Source organism: Rutilus rutilus (assembly GCF_951802725.1).
Source record: "Rutilus rutilus genome assembly, contig: SCAFFOLD_69, whole genome shotgun sequence".
Lineage (NCBI taxonomy): Eukaryota > Metazoa > Chordata > Actinopteri > Cypriniformes > Leuciscidae > Rutilus > Rutilus rutilus.
The window spans coordinates 31239-52692 of record NW_028175480.1 but is presented as its reverse complement, the minus strand read 5'-3'; the positions used below and the strand labels follow the sequence as shown (position 1 = coordinate 52692).

The 21454-nt window shown below is 40.9% G+C and overlaps 2 long non-coding RNA genes across 2 annotated transcripts; both read right to left on the bottom strand.

The window, feature by feature from the left end:
- Positions 1-1301: 1301 nt before the first annotated feature.
- Positions 1302-2350, bottom strand: LOC311285708. Its single transcript, XR_014626396.1, has 2 exons — positions 2213-2350; positions 1302-1991 (listed from the first exon to the last, which is right to left on the bottom strand). It is a non-coding gene; the product is annotated as an uncharacterized lncRNA (long non-coding RNA).
- Positions 2351-2639: 289 nt separating this feature from the next.
- LOC311285710 lies at positions 2640-3282 on the bottom strand. The gene is made up of 3 exons (XR_014626398.1): positions 3221-3282; positions 2908-3109; positions 2640-2691 (listed from the first exon to the last, which is right to left on the bottom strand). It is a non-coding gene; the product is annotated as an uncharacterized lncRNA (long non-coding RNA).
- Between the last annotated feature and the right edge of the window lie 18172 nt (positions 3283-21454).

Genomic DNA, 21454 nt, shown 5'->3' with positions numbered 1-21454 from the left:
GCACACATACTTAATCTTGTGCTTGCTGACACAACACAAAGTGTCATTGAAAGTGGATCACTCTTTAATTTACTTAATGACATAGCTGTGTTCATCAAGGAGTCCTATCACAGGGTTAACCCTCTGAGCGCCCCCGCGTTTTGCTGGATTTTTTTCACATAGCAGCAACATAAACTTAAAAAAATCCGTCATTTACGGTCATATTAATAAAATAAATACATGATTATAAACTATAGAGGGTCTTCTTTTTTTGTGTACACTCACATTAACATCAAAACCTTGTTTTTATTTTTAAATAAATAAAATAAACAGGGTGCGCTTTCAGCTCACTCTGTCTCCGCAAAAATCTTTCTGAAACAAGTCTGGAAAATGAACTGAAACTCAGCTAATACTTATCACACAACCATGAAACATGCGTCTAAAGAAAGCTTTAAATTTCTACTTTTAAATAAAACAATTCACATTCAAAACAAATATTCTCCTGCAATGTAATCTGTATGAAACTAAAGAGAAGTACAGTTTCTCCCGTCTCACCTAATTATCGGTAATGAGTTCACACCCACTCGCAGAGCGCGCTATTCATAAGATAATGAGCTGAGGTGATCTATGCAAAATAAGGTAAACGCCCCCTGAAATGCCTTAAAACCAGCAAGTTTCATTTATTCACTTTCCTGCGCTGTTGGAAGATGACACGAGTTCAAATTTTGCTCTGAAGAAGAGCAGGACTCTGACGACGAACGTTTGTATTTTGAGCGACGAACGTTGAGCGACTTGATCCAGCCGTGGATAATATTTCGGGTGAGTAAGTCTTTTTAAGTTTACTTGCATTAGTTGACACATGTTCGCATTTATGAGGAAAAAACAATATTACGTGACAGTTCTCCATTATGGACGCGAGATAGCAAATTGGCTTTGGGCCGGATCTGGCTAAATTTCGGCTGAGATTTTGGCCCACATACCGCATGGAATTACGGTCCAAGGTTGGCCCAAGTGCTGTTTGCCGAAAGTCAACCAGATCAATGCCGGAAGCAGACCAAAACTCACCCATAGTTTTACAATGTACCCAGATATTATCCAGAACTGGCCCAAAACAACGCCTTAATCCCCAGATGTCAGCCAGACAAGGGCCAAACTGCCACCAGCTTTACCCCAGAACTCAGCCACAACTTATCCAGAAGCTCCAGAAAACAGCCATAACGGGGCCAATATTATACCAGTCCCCAAAACTGAACCAGAAATGATCCCTGTGTAATACTTATATATTGTGCAAGGAATAATAAAATAATGACACTACACAAATGCAAAGTACAGCATTTTATTGAGAGGGGAAGAAAATCTCAGCCAGATAAATGGAAAAATAAAAACTATGGGGAAAAGACAAGATAAAACAATACTAGAGTAAGGCAAAACAAAAGCAACAAATAGTCACAATACAAGAATAAAAAGACAGAGCACTAAATTAAAATGTTACAAAAATAATGCAATAAAAAAAAAAAAGTTTATGTGGCATGCTTAAATAATGAAATACAGAAACGAACCAAAATACGGTGGCTGAGAGATCTCAATGCATGGAAACAGAAGAAAACATGCAAACAGGTAATTCAGAAAAACACCAGCAAATTAAGAAACCAAATACAAAAACGCGCTGCAAACAGCAAGAGACTTCAACATCCTGCAACAGAAGAAAACATGCAAATAGGAAAAACACCAGCAAGTTAAGAAAACATCAGTTTCACAACACATATTGTGTGGGAAATATACACACACACTGCAAATACAATGCAACCAATAAATAATAATAAAAACACTACTGTAGATATTTGCGTTGTTGGTCTGCCAATTGCAGCGCGTTTCTGTATTTGGTTGTTTTTTGCATATTTGCTGCACATGTGCTGTCAAACTGATGAAGATGTTTTCTTCATTTGCTTGTGTTTTTCTATTTCCTTGCGTTTTCTTCTGTTGCAGCGTGTTGAGCCCTCTCGGCCACCGTACTAAAAAGCAACAGAAACCAAGCAATAAATTAAACTGATACAAACAATAAAGCAAAAGTGTAAATGTGTCATGCATAAATCATAAAAGTACAGAAACAAACTAAAAGCTGGTTATAAAAGACAAATGAAATACAATTTATATTTATAGATGTGCAAAGGTAAAAATATAAGTTGCAACAATGCAAAACAAAGTCCCTGATAACTTAAAATGTGTGGCTTACATTAACATTTTGCAAAGGTGTCCTTTTTCTTCCACCCTCACGATCACCAGCTAGATGAAACCACCTTTTAATAACTTTTTCGACCTCCAGCTCCGATGTCCGTGCACACACAGGATTTCTTCTTACAGCCTCTAGAATAGGAGCATTCAAATACAGTTAAAAAATACTTTTAATTAAAATGAACAATAGAGACATAAAGCATTTGTATTAAAAGACACCACCAGTCAAAGAATTAAAACTTGCAACATTCATTCATGACATGAGGGAATAGTCATGAAGTTCCAGACAGACTTTGACACAATAAAAATGCACTTACCAATCACAATGTTTGTAAGCTGCAAGCTTTGGAAAGGTGTTTTCCCATGTACAACTCAAACTCTCCAGTTTACCACTTTGACAAAGTCATTTTTGATTGCTTGCCTCAATCTGCCAGACGTGTCCTTTACGTCGACTCCACCCAACAATCCCAGTTCAAGTACCTGAAATATTTTTAAAACATGCCATCACTATTAAGTCAAAACACTAAAACATGCTTTTGTTTCTAATATCGATATTATATTTACCAAATTAGACAAATATAAAGAGTTTTTGTTATGGTTATAGATTTTTCATGTTTTAAATTGATCACACACACCATTTAATTACAACCAGACTTGTGAGTGATAACAGCATGCATTACTGACGGTGTTACCTACCACTTTTTGTCTTGTTTCTGGACATGATCGAAGATCACTTTGCAGGGAAGTTAATGACCTAAGTCTTCAATTGGAAACAGGTTTGGACTTTGGTTCTGTGCCTCTGTGATCTCCTGAACGTTGTTTCCTTTGAGATATTGCACCATGTTCCTCTGCTGCTCCATAAGGATCTCTTGTTTAGATATTATGTCATGGAGAAGTGCTAAAACATTAAACACAGGTATTGAAAGGTTTACCACACCACCTCTGCTATGACATGAGCCTTACGCTAACAGTGAATATATGATAGTAAAAAAACTAAAATAAATCTTACATCTTATTAATCGGTCATCGCTTGAGAGGCTTTTTCTCTGTGGTCTGGGTGTTTCATGATGCTACGGTGATTGTATTGCCTGTTCGGGAGACTGTAAAGTTGTATCCTGAATTGATTTCTTTTTCCAAAGATTCAAACATCTTGTTGACTCTTTTAATAGCCCTTTTTCTCATGTTACTTCGCTCACTGTAAGCCCACATATTTTCCTATAAGCACTGTAAATGGGGGATAATTCTAGAACCTCTAACATAATAACAAATACAATCCAACCACAGAAAACAACCCAAAAAAAAGCCTATCTAGTACTGCGCTATAGATTAAAATCTAACTTACGTCTTAGTTTAGAAGTATCAACTTACCTTGATCATGTATTAAAACTCCAAAAGATAAAACCAAGATAGCGTGATTGTCGAAGTTAGAATGACAATTTGAATTTCACCGCGAGACTGTGTTGGAAAATATGAGTCGCTGAACAACTGCTACGTAACTTCCGGATCCTCTGGTAGGCGGGATGATGTCACGGGGTGCACTCTGGGAAAAGTAGTCCTTTTTTTAAAGCGGATTTAACACCGTATATGTAAATCAACTACTATTTCCATGATGCATTGCAAACTGCGTCATCGTATCAGCAACCACAGACGCCGCATTGATCCGTCTGCCGAGCAAGACTGCTCTAAAAAACACTTTAACCACGGGTTTTTGTAGTAAAACTGTCGTTAGACTGTACAAATGGTAATTAATTCACCAAAACTTTGTTTGTGGCATTTTGACTACCATTTGGATAATCACAAAGTACTCATTCAGTCCCATTCAATCTTTTGTCTTATATGCTGCAGACTGAACCATTTGTCTTTGTCTTCAAACATTTTGCAAACATCTCATAGTTTTTTGTTTTGTTTTTTCACTTTGCACAGTGTCACCTCCTTAACTACCCATTAAAATAATCTTGCCAACAGAATAATAAAAGAAGACCTTTCCTTTTTTTAAAGGAAAGAAGACTTGATGTGTAAAAGTGAATAAATATCTATAGGTATTTTTTAACTAGGCCTATAATAAAGAGATTTCATTTTATTCTGTTTTGACAAAATTAACCTTATAATGATGTATAAAATATGAACCAATTAGCACCACATTTTACACGGCTATTTTACAGTAGAGCACATTCATGCCAGAGATCTTTTATTTACTCTTCTACCAAAACCCAACCAGATCTCAGCCAAATATTTTCTTATTCTGGCATACCGAGCTCAAGCCAGGGCTCAGCCAAAAAGATACAATTAGATTTTTGTTTCTTTTGGTTAGCCAGACTCCAGCCAGAGCTTAGCCTAATACTGTTTGACACAAGAGTGTGAAAAAAACAGTGCCAGAATTAAGCCAGAGGTGCCTAATGTAAGCCAGACTCGGCCCAGACTTTGTTGCTATCTGGGGAGCGCTCTGAAGCAGCACTAAAAGACTTTCAAACTTTCACAGAGACCTCAAAACAGAAAGCACAAATCCATTCTTTAAAACGAATTTCGTTTTGTATTAATTGTATCTTAATTTTAATATTATTTTCATTAACAAATTTCCTGGATTTAATACATAAAAAGTAAATAGGCTAGCAATCACAACATAAGGTGCTTGAACTGGAGATCATCATGAACCAGACCGTAGCCTACTCGCCTTGCAGGTCTAAAAAATGTGAAATATATTTACAGAAAGCTGGTTCTAAACAAAACCATCCAAAACAAAAAACTATGTAGCCTAATAAATGTGCATTTCTCTGGTGCGTTCACTAGCCTACTGCGAAGATCGCGAGTCAATAGCCTATCGTCAACTTCATCTTTGCCAGAAGTTAATAAACAATTAAAATGTCTTATTGCAATATTTTACATATTCATAATCATTATTTTTGCTGGATCTTTGAGACAGCTTTTTAGGTTTATGGCGTTTTGGAAAAGAGCTCTTCACGTACAAACACTGTTTCACTAAGGCACAGCGGCCCTTCAGCACATAAGAGAAAGAAAAAAAGAGAAAAAGCACGGACTTACTAATTACGAAACTTTGATGTGGTTGAACAGGTGAAACAGTCACGAATTCCTCAGCGCGTCCTCCTCTGATTGCTGTGTTCTGACTGAAAAAGTGCGTGCAGGAGCACATGCGCAAAACGTAGGTTTGTAAAATGTCCTTTTTTTTTTAAAATAATTCATATATCATTTTACAAAACGGTTTTGCGCATGTGCTTCTGCGCGCACTATTTCGAATTTACGTAACGTTTTTGACGACACGGGACCATGGGCTGGGCCACTCGGAGGTTGCTTCCGGGAATAGTAGGCTACTGCCCTACAGTATTAAAAGTCGCATATAATTTATAACATATTATTGTTTATAAGGTTATAGTGTGCATTATTTGTTTTCTCTTTAACTTCTTTCAGCTCTTTTCATGTTTGGGGGGTCGGATTGTACAAGTTACTTTTGTTTATCGCTCACAATTGCTTTGTTTATAACAGACTGATTATTTTTTTTATTTTGGTCACATTTGATTTGCTTAGAGCAAATTTAGAACATTATGTTCCTCCACATAGAGGAATTACAATAAAACAGATTGAAAAACAAAACCTCCTCTACTTCTTTTGTTCAGGCTGCGATGGGCCATTAGTCATTGGGGGGGTGTCTATGTCACACCCCTGGTCTGAATCTCATTAATATTTATAGCCATTACCACTCCCATGCATAAACCTCTTCTGACAAAAAAACTGTTTTACAACGTTTAAATCAATGTATTGTTTTATGAGAACGATTAGGCAGGATGATTTTCACATCATTTTGAAGAAAAAATCCTAGGCAACAACATCCATTTGTCAAAAGTCTTGTGGACACATATTTACTATATGTTTTGTGGTTTTATTTCAGCAACTTTCATTTTTATTTTTTCAAATAACCACGCATAAACATTATTCTCTAAAAAACACAAAGATTTACAAGCATGTTGATCAGATATGATGGTAGCCCTGTTTGTGCTTTATAGAGTGAATTTACACCTTTGCCATTAACATGTTTATAAATAACTGAAAAAACAACAAATGTCAGAGCATGTCAGAACACCTCCAGGGCCCAGAAAACCCCTCAGACTCCAGAGGGTTAATCTGTGGGAGAAACAAACCCAAGAAGAGACAAGACACAGACGCCTCAGTCCAATAGGTGAGACACGGTGGTGGGCCAAGCATGATGTCCTCCAAAAAATCTTTGGACATTTTGGAAAACTAGATGATGGCCTTTTCATTGATGTAGTGCTCACGCTGGAAGCCATTGAAAAGAGGGAAAAAGAAAAGCCAGCTGTTCGTGCCAAAGCACAAGGCTTTAAAGAGGGTCTCTTTAAGCATAAAACTGTCTTAACAGCACAGATATTTCTTAGAGTGTTTGAGCAAACAACTCCTCTGTCGAAGTACCTCCAGTCAAAGGGGATGGACATTCTCTCTGCCCATCATATGGTTACTGCCACACAAGATAGCCTCAAAAGTATCGCCAGGGACTTCCCAACTGTGAAGGCAGCTGCAGACACATTTGTGAAACAGACAAATCAGAAACTCGAGGAGAGGGAGGACAACACAGACATGGAAGTGGAGGCTGCACTTCCTGAAAAGAGAGCCAAGAAGAGAAAACGCATGGCCGGAGAGATGACTGAAGATGAGTTGCAAATCAATGCTGAGAAAACATATGAGGTGAAAGTGCACAACACCATCCTGGACACAGTTATTGAAGCAATCCACAGACGATTTGTCACAAATGGCCCTCTTGTTGCAGATTTGGCATGGTTGGAGCCCAGGAAGTTTAGCCAGGTCAGAACAGTTTCTCTTCCTAGTAATGCACTTCAAAACCTCAGCACATGTCTCCTCAAATTTGACAGCATGGCTACAGTAAATAACCTTCAGTCAGAACTGAAAAGTTTTGCTGGACAGTGGGAAAGGCTTAAGACGTCACATGTAGATGACTACAGGACCAGAACAGCAGAGGACAGATCTGAAGAATGGGACGAAGAAAGTGAAATTGTGACCAAAATCTGTGATTCTTGCAAAAATTGCCCACTGTGCTGCTATCAAATTCTCAGGCGGTTCAACATGTTGTCTGATGCCTACCATCTCCTTGGGCTGGCATACAAGTACCTGCTGACCCTCTCTCTCACTCAGGTTGCCTGTGAGAGAACATTCTCTACACTCAAGTTCATTAAAAGCAGACTCCGAAGCAGCCTGTCTGGAAACAGGCTGGAGATGTTTATGCTGATGGCCAGTGAAAAGGACATTCTCATGTCATTGGACTCCGACATGGTCATTGACAGGGTAGCTGAGAAGAGTGACCTGCTGAGAAAGCTGCTTTTGTAACCTGGTTAGGTGAAATAAAATTATCAAAACATTCCTAATTATGTATCAGTTAAGATTAAATTCAACTTTATTGTTATTGCCTAAAAAGTAAATGAATAGGTTTAGTATCTATCTTCACTTCAAACATGTCACATGCTCAGAAAATGCTTAGAATGTGTCCATCTTAATAGGTTTTAATGCATAAGACAGTAGATAGAATAAATATGAGATTGGGGTATTAGGCATTTATAAACATGTTTTCTTACAGCCTTAATCTGTCTTTGTTTAATTTCAGACTGTCAGTCAATTTTGGAAGCCTGAAGTGGGTTCATTTTAAGTAAGTACTATATAGAATATGATTCAACCATTTCTCTAGAGTAAACATACCAGTACTGTCATCGTCTGAAAAAATCCATTAAGTGCAAGTCTTTCTCACCCTTCGCTGTCTGTCCTTTCACTTCTTAAAGGTTACCATATGTTAAGATATGTTCAGTGTTGGAGTCACGTGACGCGATCGACGAGAATGGCTGCTTGAGGAAGGACTGTGCCCATCCCCGCATGATATTTACTTTTAAATTTGACAAAGAGTCCATATTTATGCGAGTTATTGTGTGGAAAGTTGTCTTTATTTGCAACAATGCCAAATAACACCAGAAGCACTTCAAATCCCTCGAAAGCGGGCTCCAGTGGAGCGAAGGCTAACGAAATGGCTAATGCTAGCCAACCTAACCTGAAGAAACCGCAGCCTCATGACGATCCCGACGTTGTTGAACCGGATGCTAGCTCCATCCCTGGTAATGTAGCCAAAGAGTTTGCTAAACTCACTGCATTAATCCTGGAAAAATCAGACGCTCATGACAAGAAGCTGGAGGCTATCTGGGTGACAACTAGTGCAACTGACAGCAAACTAGCTGAAATCACAAGCCGCATTTCTCAAGTTGAGAGCCGTTTGGGCTTCCTCAAGGAGGCTAATGAGAGGCAGCAGGCTAACCCTCCAGCCACCGTTACAGAGGTGGAAGCCCTCCGCCAAAAACTAGACGACATTGAAAATCGCGAGCGAAGGAATAACTTACGGTTCATCGGGTTTCCGGAAGGTAGCGAAGATGGGGATACCACATCATTCCTCATAAAAACTTTACCGGAGATCCTAAACCTCGCTTTTCCCGAGAAACTGGAAATCGATAGAGCTCACAGGATTGGAGGATTGCGCAAGAGTTCGGGTCCTGAAAATCCCTCGCCAGCAAGACCCATCATCGCCAGATTTCTCAGATTTCAGGACCGTAATCGCATCTCAGAGGCTGCACGCAAGATGGGTAAAGTTACCTGGAAGGAGCATCGTATAATGGTCTTCGCCGACTATTCAAAGATGGTTAATGAGAAACGCATAAAGTTCAATGAGTGTAAGAAGATGCTCCATGAAAAACGCACGAAATTTTCTCTTGATTACCCGGCAGTGCTCACCGTGAGATCAGCGCAGGGCCCCCGCCGATTTGATGACCATAAGAAGGCTTTGGCTTACATTAATTCCCTTTGATAACTCGGCGCTGCTGCGTTTTGAAGTGATGGTATTCAGCGCCACGGTTTCGCAGCTTTAAGGGGTTGAGCACCGGAGTGTACGAGGGTGGAGTTGAACGCACAAAATGTTCTGGTTCTGACCGTTAACCGACATTTCTTCTTATTGTTTTTTGCCGAAGCACTAGCGAATAATACTAGGCTACTGGAGGTTTACAGACTATATGGACTTGTGGAATGTCGTCCGAGTGTTTATATCGCCATCCCTCGCGGACTATATTGACGTGTGGGGTGTCGTTGGATCCTGTGTTGGGGTTTTCAGAGGATGTTTCTGTTGACCTTAATTTTATTTATTTACTCTATTTCTGTCCCCTCAGGAGAGGAGGGGGGATCCTTTGGGGCCCTGGAGGTTAGTAAAACCTAAATATGGTCCAAGACAACACTGCTGCTTATATTTCGGTGTAAACTGAGACTTTATAGGTGAGGCATCCCAGGTCTTGTCCTTGCAACGTTTGCCCATTATTTGGGTTTACGCATATGGGCTACTCAAGGTTTATTTATTTATTTATTTATTTATTTATTTATTTATTTATTTATTTATTTATTTATTTATTTATTTATTATTATTATTATAATTATTATTATTATATTATTATTATATTATTATTATATTATTATTATATTTATTTTTTAATAAGTATTTGGTTTTATGGTTAATTATTTTTGGTTTGTATTATTATATTTAATGAGGGAGGGGAGGAAAAGGGGGAAATCTCTCTTTAGGCCGGGTTTTTTTTTTTTTTTTTTTTTTTGTAACCTATTGTTTAAGCTTTTAAATATCTTCCTCTTTGTTAATAATGTTCATGTTTATGCCAGTGTTGGGCAGTTAGGAGGGTGGGTGTCCTCACTGCCTGTCTTGGGCAGGGCAATGGGTGCGGGGTGGGCGGGGCACGTTCATAGCGGCTTCAAGTTAGAGTGTCACGGTCCAAAATAAGATTAGTGTAAGCGTCTGGTTTCTCAGATGCATTTTTGTCGCTTTGTTTAAATTTAATGTGTTTTTTGTCTCTTATTATTTTGTGATGTCTCATAAATGAGTCATTTCGGAAGGTACAGCGCAATTTGTATAGCACTCGTTTTATATTATTACAGCTAGTAGTACTAAAGGTTTAAAGCTTATGAGCTGGAACGTCAGAGGCCTTCATAATAATGTAAAGAAGAGGAAGGTATTAACTTTCATTAGATCTAAAAAATGTGATGTTGTATTTATGCAAGAAACCCATTTATTATCACAAGAATCTCAAAAACTTCGGGGTGATTGGGTGGGCTTTGTGGCGGCTGCCTGTGGCAGTAGTAAGAGCAGAGGAGTAGCTACTCTAGTTAACAAGCAACTACAATTTAAATGCTTAAAAGAGAGTAAAGATGAGGCAGGGAGAATGCTGTTGATGCTGTGTGAGATTCAGGGGAATAGTATTATACTAGCAAATGTGTACGCTCCAAATGGTGACGATCCTGCATTTTTTGGGCTACTCGAGAAGAAACTGAATGCTTTAGGGGACTATCCAATTATCATGGGGGGGGGGATTTTAATGAGGTAATGGACCCTATATTAGACCGAAGTTCACCGTCGGCCCGTACTACTAGGGCACACACAGTGCTCAAAGATATGTCCAGAGCATCGGGTCTAGTAGATATTTGGCGTCTACAAAATCCATCTTCGAGAGATTTTACATTCTTCTCTTCACCCCATAGCTCATTTTCCAGAATAGACTTTTTTTTGGTGTCTCAGTCGCTGGTATCAGCAATGGGAGCGAGCGACATCGGTAATATAGTTATTTCAGACCATAGTCCAATATTTCTTCATATTCTGTCTTTTAATAAGCCAGCTAGGTCAACAAGATGGAGATTAAATTCTAGTCTGTTATTAGATGAGACCTTTAAGGCATCACTTAGATCACAAATTAACCTTTATATAGAGACCAATCTTCCAACGGCTCCGTCAGCAGGGGTAGCTTGGGAGGCTTTGAAAGCATTTTTGAGAGGCCACATAATTCAATACTCGTCATTTAGGAAGAAGGAAAACAATGCTAAACTCCAGGAGCTTGAAAAACAGATCACAACAGCAGAATCAAACTGTAAAAAAAATATGTCTTCTGATAATCTTACCAGATTGACTAGACTAAAGTATGAGTTTAATTCAATTATGACCCAGAGGGCAGAATTCTCTCTATTTCGAGCAAGGCAGAAATACTTTGAGGAAGGTGACAAGGCGGGTAGACTACTTGCCAGGTACATTAAACAAAAGGAAGCAATGAGTGCCATTCCTGCTATTAAAGGGGACGATGGGTCTGTCCTGACTGATCCCAAGGAGATTAATTCAGCTTTTAGAGACTTTTATATAAATCTTTATACTTCAGAGTCGGGAGGGGATAGAGAGGACATATCATCTTTTCTGTCAGGTCTTGATCTGCCGGTGCTGTCAGAGGACCAGCTCGAACGTCTTGAATCACCTGTTACTATTGAGGAGATAAGTGACGTGATTAAACACCTTCCTTCAAGTAAAGCACCAGGCTTTGATGGCTTTACGGCTGAGTTTTATAAAGCGTATGCTGAGGAACTTGCACCATTACTCCTAGACACCTATAATGAAGCTCTTGAGAAGGGTAAACTCCCTCCCTCGTTATCTGAGGCCATTATCACCCTTATATTGAAGGAGGGAAAAGACCCTCTAGACTGTAAAAATTTTAGACCTATTAGCTTAACCTCCTGCGACAGTAAAATTCTATCTAAAATTTTAGCTAACCGTCTGGACAGGGTAATAACCTCCTTGATCCATCCTGACCAGGTTGGCTTTATACGTTCACGCTCCTCTGCTGACAACATCAGAAGACTTATTGATATTATGTGGGCCACTAAGGATAATACCTCTCCCATTGCTGCTATCTCGCTGGACGCCGAAAAGGCGTTTGACAGGGTGGAGTGGCATTATCTGCTCTCCACCCTGGAATGCTTTGGCTTCGGTAAAAAGTTCATAGCTTGGATCAGGCTCATATACACTCACCCCTCGGCATCAGTGCTCACAAACGGCATTATCTCCCTTCCTTTTGATCTGGAAAGAGGAACGAGGCAGGGAGACCCTCTCTCTCCACTACTTTTTGCAGTTGCACTTGAACCGCTAGCGGTTGCTATACGCAGAGAGCCTGCATTCCCAGGCATACAAATTGGTGACAAATGTCATAAATTGATGATGTATGCAGACGATATTCTTTTGTTTGTCTCAGATCCTGAACATTCTCTTGTATCACTATTTAAAATTATTGACAAGTTTTCATTCATTTCGGGTTATAAAGTCAACTGGACAAAATCTGAGGCTCTTCCTCTCACATCATATTGTCCCAAATCCCTCTTCCAGGCAGGCACCTTTTCCTGGCCTAAGAAAGGCATTAAATATCTGGGGTTAACATTCCCCTCCAAATTGGCGGATCTCATTAACCCTCTGGGGTCTGAGGTGTTTTTGGGGTCCTTGAGATGTTCTGACATGCCCTGACATTTGTGCTTTTTTCAGTTGCTTATAAACATAGTAATGGCAAAAAAAAATTACACACTATTTAGCACAAACAGGGCTACCATAATATGTGAGCAACAAGAATGTACATGTCTGCATTTTTGAGAGAATAATGTTTATGCGTGGTTATTGAAAAAACTAAAAACTAAAGTTTCTGAAATAAGACCACAAAACACACACTAAATATGTGCCAATAAGACTTTTGTCTAATGGATGTCATCGCCTAGTGTTTTTTCTTCAAAATTATGTGAAAATCACCCTGCCTAATCCTTCACATAACACAATACATTGATTTGAATTTTGCAAAGCACTTTCTGTTTGGAAAGGCCATATGCGGAGTGGGCGTCACAGATCATGCATATGTAGTGGTTCACACCTGAGGACCGCATACTTAATGAGCCATTCATTCAGGTGAGTCACTGAGCCACAAGAATGCAAGAGCAACAGTTGGAAGCATCTCAATTCTTTTTTATTTTTCCACATATTGTGCTTGCAATTTGGCCTATAATAGCCAAGGAAAACATGTAATTGTGCAGTTAATTCTCATACTGTATTTTCAGTTTTGGAATATTTATCTTCTCCCCAAATTTGTCACTAATAAAACACAATAAAAATTATTTAAAGAAAAGGCTTATATTTACCTTTTAATAGTTTGTTTACATCTACCTTGTAAATATTTAAATAAACAACAATTCAAGTGTAATCTTTCTTTGTACAAACTAAAGTATACATTTTATCATACATATTTCAAAGTTAAGGATTTGATTGATTATTTGATTATTTTTGACAAAAAAATTGGCAAAAAAAAGCTTATTTGAGGTGGCAGATATTTTACAGTAAAAATGTATAATCTATCCAAAACTAATCAACGAAATGTTGTCTTTCATATGTCTGTAACATAGGTCTTTCATTTTTATTATAAGGAATATAAATGCTAAAAGGAATATAAACGAGAAAACACAGCCCCTCACAGGTTTGCGCCGTGGATTCCCGCGAGTCAGACGCGGATACTGTGTTTGTTTTAGGCTCGCGCAGTCTTCACTCGGACGCGCGCTTCAATCCGTTATGGAGACTCTCTTTTCGTTCCAGTGAAATTACAAAACAAAATACACACACACACATGTCTCTGCCTGATATACAACCACTGATAAACATAATCTGATTTGACAAAAAAAAAAAAACTATATGAGTGCGGATTCGAACACAGAACCTCTGACACGCTAGGCAAATGTTCTACCACTAGACCACTTGAGTTCACGTATTTGCTCACGTGAAAACTCGGTGTTTACTCGGCGTGATCAATTCGCTCTTGAACATGCTGCCGTTCGTCTGAGTTACAATCTTCCTCTGAGGAAAAGCCAAGGTGAGTTATTCCTCGCTGTCCAGAATCATCTGAAGAGCGTCTTTACCGGAGAAACGCGCCATCCTCTCTAAACGCGATGAACTATCAGTGAATCTGATCTGATGAAACTTCGTGTTTTCAAGGCATTGATCGGGGGGCGGGTGCGAAGCATAGATCACCTAAACTATTTACCATGTCAATAGCGCCGGGGGCGGGGCGGCCTCAGTTCATTATAGAGATAATTAGGCAGAAGGAAAAAACGGTACCTCTCCTTGCTTTCAAACGGATTACATGAGTTGAAAACATTTGTTTTTTTTATTAATTACTTCATTTAAAAGAAGAGATTTCAAGCTTCATAAAGACATATATCACGTGCCTGTGTGAGAAGTATTCGCTGAGTTATGATTCATTTTCGGACGCGTTTCAGAATGGACTACACGGACAGAGAGAAGGCAGAACTCGCTCCGTGATTATTTTTCTTAATTTGGCGAAAAGCACAACACTTTGTTTTTATTGTGAGTATACAGAAAAATAATAGACATTTAACAGAATCGATTGATGTATGAAACTCCTATGGAAAATCAAAGTCAACAGAGTATTTATGAGTTTCTTTTACACTGATAAAAAAAAAGCGAGCTGGTATCGCCGGCGATACCGCCGACCTCAGGGGGTTAAAACAAATTTTGACCCCCTACTGGACAAACTGCGGGCCGATGTAGAGCGGTGGTCTCCTTTGTATCTTTCTATGTGGGGAAAGGTGAACATCATTAAAATGATTTGTGCTCCTAAATTTAACTACTTGCTTCAGGCTCTTCCAGTCCAAATTCCGTTGCGCTATTTCAAACAATTTGATCAACTTTGTAATAAATTTTTATGGAATAACAAACGTCCTAGGATGAACCTGCGAAAGCTGCAGAGGCCAGTGGATAGAGGAGGATTAGGTGTGCCCAACTTGCTTTTTTATCATTATGCGTTCACCATTAGGCATATGGCACGGTGGTCCTTGCCCCCCGAGAGAGCCCCCCCATGGTTTCACCTTGAAAGTGTGGTGTCCTCCCCTCTCACACCCATAGAATACATCACAGCAAAACTATCCCAACAGAATCAGTCACATCCCATTTTTTCCCACATTCAGTGGGTCTGGAAGAGAGTAGCTAAGATCTTTAAATTTGATCCGTATCTACATCAGTCTGCCGGGATCTGGCGTAATCCCAAACTCTGTATAAATAAATCTCCCTTCCTTTGGAAGCTCTGGTTGCAAAAAGGGATTAGGGTGCTCGGAGACTTGTACCAGGATGGGACATTAAAATCTTTTGAGGCACTTAGACAGGAATTTGACTTACCACGTAATCAACAATGGAAGTATTTTCAGTTGAGACACCTCCTGGGGCAGGTCTTCGGCTCCCATTCATTAGTTATCCCGAGTGGCGACTTATTAGAGAAGGTTCTAACAATTTATGGGCGCGGTCATGAAGCCTCTGTGTACTATGCTATGGTCCTTACGGCCTCGGACTCTAATATATTGTCCCTTAAAATGACGTGGGAAACTGACCTAAAGGTGTCTTTTTCAGATGCAGAATGGGGCAAAATTCTTAGAAATGGAAAAAAAATTTCAAGGGAGCTGCGAACGCGACTTATCCAATTCAAAATATTAAATAGAATTTATTGGACACCATCCAGGTTGCATAAGGTTGGTTTGGTTGAGAACTCCGATTGCTGGAGGTGTCAGGACAAAAATGGTACCCTAGTACACATGCTTTGGAGTTGCCCAATAATTCAGGCTTTTTGGTCTTCCCTACATACAGTTGTTGAGAAAATTGTCGACCAGAGTATCCCGTTCACCCCTAGTTTGTTTATTTTGGGGGACCCCTCTGCATTAAGCGATTTAACCCCTCCACTCTCTAACTGGACCCAGTCTGTCCTTATGTTAGGCCGGAAACTTCTGGTCAAAGAATGGAAAGCCCCCTCCGCACCTGCACCGGATGCGTGGTGTGCTGCTTTGGGTCAGCTGGCTTCTCTTGAACAACTGTCCTATAGGTTGCTTGATAAAGTGGAGGAGTATAACCTGAAATGGGGGAAGTATCATGCGTATACTTTGGGCGTTTAATGGCGTTCTGGCTTTTAAACATATAATTTAACTCTGTAACAGGATTGTCGGACACATTTGATTGAATACTGTACCTACATATAGACAAGGTTGCAAACTCAAGGACTCTGGGCATCACTGTTATTGGTGTTTTTTTTTTGTTTGTTTTTATTAATATATATATATATATATATATATATATATATATATTTTTTTTTTTATGGATGTGTTATGTCTTCCTTTCATTCTATTTTGTTGTATGTTTGGTTTTATTTGTTTTCATGACTGATTTGTGTGTAAAATGTTTTGGAAAATCCAATAAACTGCTAATCATAAAAAAAAAAAGATATGTTCAGTGTTGCTGCTGTGGAAGTGTTGTGGGTGACTTTATTGATGCAGTGAGTCTTTGGTGATACAATTCAATCACAATCTATCCTTAATAGATTTTATTATTTATCTAATCGTTGTTCCTTTCTGTCCTGTTTTTCAGGGTCTAATCATACTTTAAGGGGTTCTCTAGACCATGCAACTGTTTAAGTCCCTACGTAAGTACTTCTGTATATGATTCAGCTATTTTTGTGGAATAAAGATACAAGTACTGTGATCATATAAGCAAGTCCAACAAATGCCATTCTCTGTCCTTTCACTTGTGTCCTGTTTTTCAGGGTCCCATCATAATTTCTTAAGTAAGTAAGTACTGTATATGATGTCAGTATTTTCCAACATTTTCTAGATACTGTACCAGTACTGTGTGTAAAATGCCATCAAAAATTCAATTAAGTGTTATTCTTTCTCAACTTTCTCCTTTCACTTTTTAAAGGTTGCCATGTTTAAAAAAATATTTTGTGCTGCCATGCTGTTTGTTAATGTGGTAAATAAATAGTTTATGAAAATATCACTAAATCTGTAATTTATTAATTTTAATACTCATTAATGATCATGTCTCACCTCTAGTCTTCTCTGTCTTAATTTCAGGTTTCCACCATGTGTAGTAGATAGTTCAGGAGGTTAACTCGACCAAGCAGTCTTTTGTTTTCCGCTAAGTACTGTTTAGAATACCAGAATAGGGAGGATGGTGCAGGTTTAAGTTTATTAGATTGATACATATATACCAACAGGACAGTGTACATCGCTGTCAGAACAGCGTTTGTTTTCATTCAAAGGCTTTATGGCTTTGCCAATAATACCTGGTGGGCCGGTCTCTAGTCAAAATGCCCGGGCCGATTTTTTGTCCCAGTCCAGCCCTGTGTGTGTGTGTGTGTGTGTGTGTGTGTGTGTGTGTGTGTGAGAATGTGTGTGTGTGAGAATGTGTGTGAGTGAGTGAGTGAGTCACTTCATTTATATAGTGCTTTTTACAGCACAGATTGTTTCAAAGCAGCTAGTAGTATTAACATATAATTTGTGTCACTTTTTGATTGACAGGTAATCCATGTGTCAAGAAAACAGTGTCTCTGATTTACAGTGCCAAACTGACTGGTCATTTGTTGAATCCTGGGTATCTGGCTCCTTCCAGTCTGTTGGGGGGTAAACTGTTGCTGATTGTATTTTCCTTTGATTGTTGGGTGTGAAATTCACCCAAGCAAGTATTACGCAATGTTGACACCCTGAGTGTCAAAATCTTTGCTGTTTGATCAATAGGGTAGCCTATATGTTAATTGAGTCAAAATATTCGAGTCAAGACATTCAGGAATAGGGTTAGGGCCTACAAAACACTGGCTATATTCATTAAAATAATATGTCACAGTTTTAGAATGTTTTAAGAACAACTGTGTGTGTGTGTGTGTGTGTGTGTGTGTGTGTGTGTGTGTGTGTGTGTGTGTGTTGGTGTGTGTGAGCACCTCAGTAGGATCAGTAGTACCTGAACTATAGGTTTATGTTAATGCCAAAGACAAAGAATCAGACACGTTCATCAAGCCAAAGAGTCCTAATTACCCACACACCCCATACTATATTCTTCTCAATAAGAAAAGGTGTTGTTGTTGTTGTTGTTTTTCTAGAACATCTGTATCGGTTTCCTGACGCCAATAGGATCAGTGTTAAAAAAGACAAAGAATCAAAACATTTATCTAACTCACAGTGAAGTTGTTTACGAGTGGAACTGGCGGGGGAAGAGTGCATCCTAAATGGGTTTGTTAATGGTTTTACGACAGTTGCTTACGCTAGATGTTTAAAGAATGACACTTCATCAAAAGCTTTCTGGTGATTCTCTGGGCTCGCACACAAAAACATCTTTTTAGTGTATATACATTTTTTGTGACTTTTATTGTTTTAGTCTTTTTTTTTTACAGAAAATGTTTTAGTTCCTTTCGTGGTCACTCCGAGTTACGTCGGATGATGACGAATGGGGTTTCGCTTAGAAAGCCTCTAACCTTCGAGTATACAAAATGAGCCAATGGCAATGAAATGCCATGGGTCTGCGGAATTTGCATAGCTTAAGTCCGCCCCACGTCGTGGGTATATAAGGAAGTACGCTGGCAACATGCAGATATGTTTCTTCGCTGAGGAGCCGAGACTGAACTCCGGCGTTCCAGCAGTACAGCGGAAGTGGCAGGGAGACGTAACCCTTTCGTGGTCACTCCGAGTTACGTCAGATGACGACGAATGGGGTCCCCAGTCTAATCACGCCACCTCGGCTGTCTTCCAGTGCCCTGCGTAAGTCTGAGCCCCCTGTCGTGAGACTAGCACGGACGAAGGAGTCCTACTTAGCACAAGAATACCAAGGTACACTGGGAAGCATATCTCAGCGGAAATATGCAATTATGCCCAACCCGAAGGGGGGGGAGGGGGGGGGGGGGGGGGGGGGGGGGGGGGGGGGGGGGGGGACTTAGAACACACATATGACCCGGAGGGGCTGCATATGGAGTGTCACTGGGGTGTCCAGCCGCAGGTGGAATGTTTTAACCCCAGGGGTGGCAAGGTGGCTTGCCGAGGGAAAGACACATGCTCAGAGAGGCTTACAGTGGAAATACACATGTGGGGGTTGCCCAGGGGGGGAACCATGCACATGGAGGCACCTAGCCAAGCGCGAAAGCTGCCGGTGGCATAACTCTGGCGTTGACGTCAACAGTGCTGGAGGAACTCAGGGCCTGCGGGGAGGCTCACCTGAGGAAATATCGCACGTATCCCGTCCGTGGAGAGGAATGGCGAGCAAGCAAAGACACCTGAGCAGAATCTAGTTGCTGGCTAGTTGAAGCGAGTACATGAAAAGAAACTGGCTCCACTCTGAGATTATAGAATCTCGCGAATGTGTTAGGTGTCGCCCAGCCTGCAGCTCTGCAGATGTCTGTTAGTGAGGCGCCATGCGCTAGAGCCCAAGAGGATGCCACACTCCGAGTGGAGTGGGCCATCAGACCAAGGGGGCATGGTCGACCTTGCTGCTGGTATGCCAAAGCAATGGCGTCCACTATCCAGTGGGAACACCTTTGCTTGGAGAGAGCCTTTCCCTTCAGCTTCCCACCATAACAGACAAAGAGCTGGTCTGAGGTCCTGAAACACCGCGTTTTGTCTACGTAAGCACGGAGGGTGCGTACTGGACAGAGCAGTGCAAAGGCTGGGTCTGCCTCCTCCCAAGGGCAGCGCTTGCAGGTTCACTACCAGTTCAAGACGCGCAGGTCGAGGATTGGCCGTAACCCACCGGATTTCTTCGGTACAATGAAGTAGGGGCTGTAGAAGCCGGACTTCATTTCGGCTGGAGGGACAGTCTCGATCGCACCCGTCGCCAATAGGGTGGCGACCTCCGCTCTCATGACAGGGGCATTGCCACCGACCATAGTGAAGCGGACTCCCCTGAAGCGGGGAGGAGACAGCGCGAAATGAATCGCGTAGCCGAGCCTGATGGTTCTCGCGACCCAGCGGGACAGTCTGGGAAGCTCTAGCCAGGCCTCCAGAAACTGTGCCAGCAGGGTCATTCAAACCACAGACTTACCGTCGGTGGTGCAGCGAGGCGGAATGACCGGCCCAGGCGAGGGTGGCATAGCGGCCCTGTGCGGGGGCACGGTCATTAACCGCATCCTGCCAGAGGAGTTCAGGGGAGGACCAGCGTCCCACAGGGGCGTGCTCTGGCAGGGGTCTGGCGACAGAGGGGGATGAGAGGAGCATGGCCCGTGGGCGGCGCGTGCTGTCATCCACAGCCTCTTGGGGCTCAGAGAAAGAGCATCAGTTCTTTTTATTATACCACACTGTAACCTTCAGATCACCCTGGTCACCAGCCAAAGTATCCCGTAGGAAGAGATAGATTGGGGTGTGGCAGAGGGGACTCTACCCACACTGAGATCATTGAGTCTCGATCTATAAACATCGCGATGGTCATGTTCCCGCAATGAAAACACGACTCATCCATGAGCGCTGCCGAGCGTAATTAAGCCCAACACGCGAAACAGCGCTCGTGACCGTTAGGCAGATGAATTACGCGCCCACATCCAGTAAATACACGGACGAACCGTCTTGAAAAAGACGTACCGCGTGCAGCTCTTTTAGAGAGAGGAAAAAGCTCAGCAGAGTGCTGAAGCGCCCAGGGAGAAACACACACACTGTCGGCAGATCACTGCACAGACCAGCAGCAGGCAATGCGATCTCGCTGGAATCCGCCGTCACACCAACACTCTGAAGAGCCACTCGTCTCGTAGAGTGAAGATGATACAGAATGGCTTGCAGGAGTGAAGAGAACTGTTGGCTCCAAAGCGAAAACATATCTGCATGTTGCCAGCGTACTTCCTTATATACTGAGCCATTAACAAACCCATTTAGGATGCACTCTTCCCCCGCCAGTTCCACTCGTAAACACCTTCACTGTGAGTTAGATAAATGTTTTGATTCTTTGTCTTTTTTAACACTGATCCTATTGGCGTCAGGAAACCGATACAGATGTTCTAGAAAAAAAACAACAACAACAACACCTTTTCTTATTGAGAAGAATATAGTATGGGGTGTGTGGGTAATTAGGACTCTTTGGCTTGATGAACGTGTCTGATTCTTTGTCTTTGGCATTAACATAAACCTATAGTTCAGGTACTACTGATCCTACTGAGGTGCTCACACACACCAACACACACACACACACACACACACACACACACACACACACACACACACACACACACACACACACACACACACACACACACACACACAGTTGTTCTTAAAACATTCTAAAACTGTGACATATTATTTTAATGAATATAGCCAGTGTTTTGTAGGCCCTAACCCTATTCCTGAATGTCTTGACTCAAATATTTTGACTCAGTTAACATATAGGCTAACCTATTGATCAAACAGCAAAGATTTTGACACTCAGGGTGTCAACATTGCGTAATACTTGCTTGGGTGAATTTCACACCCAACAATCAAAGGAAAATACAATCAGCAACAGTTTACCCCCCAACAGACTGGAAGGAGC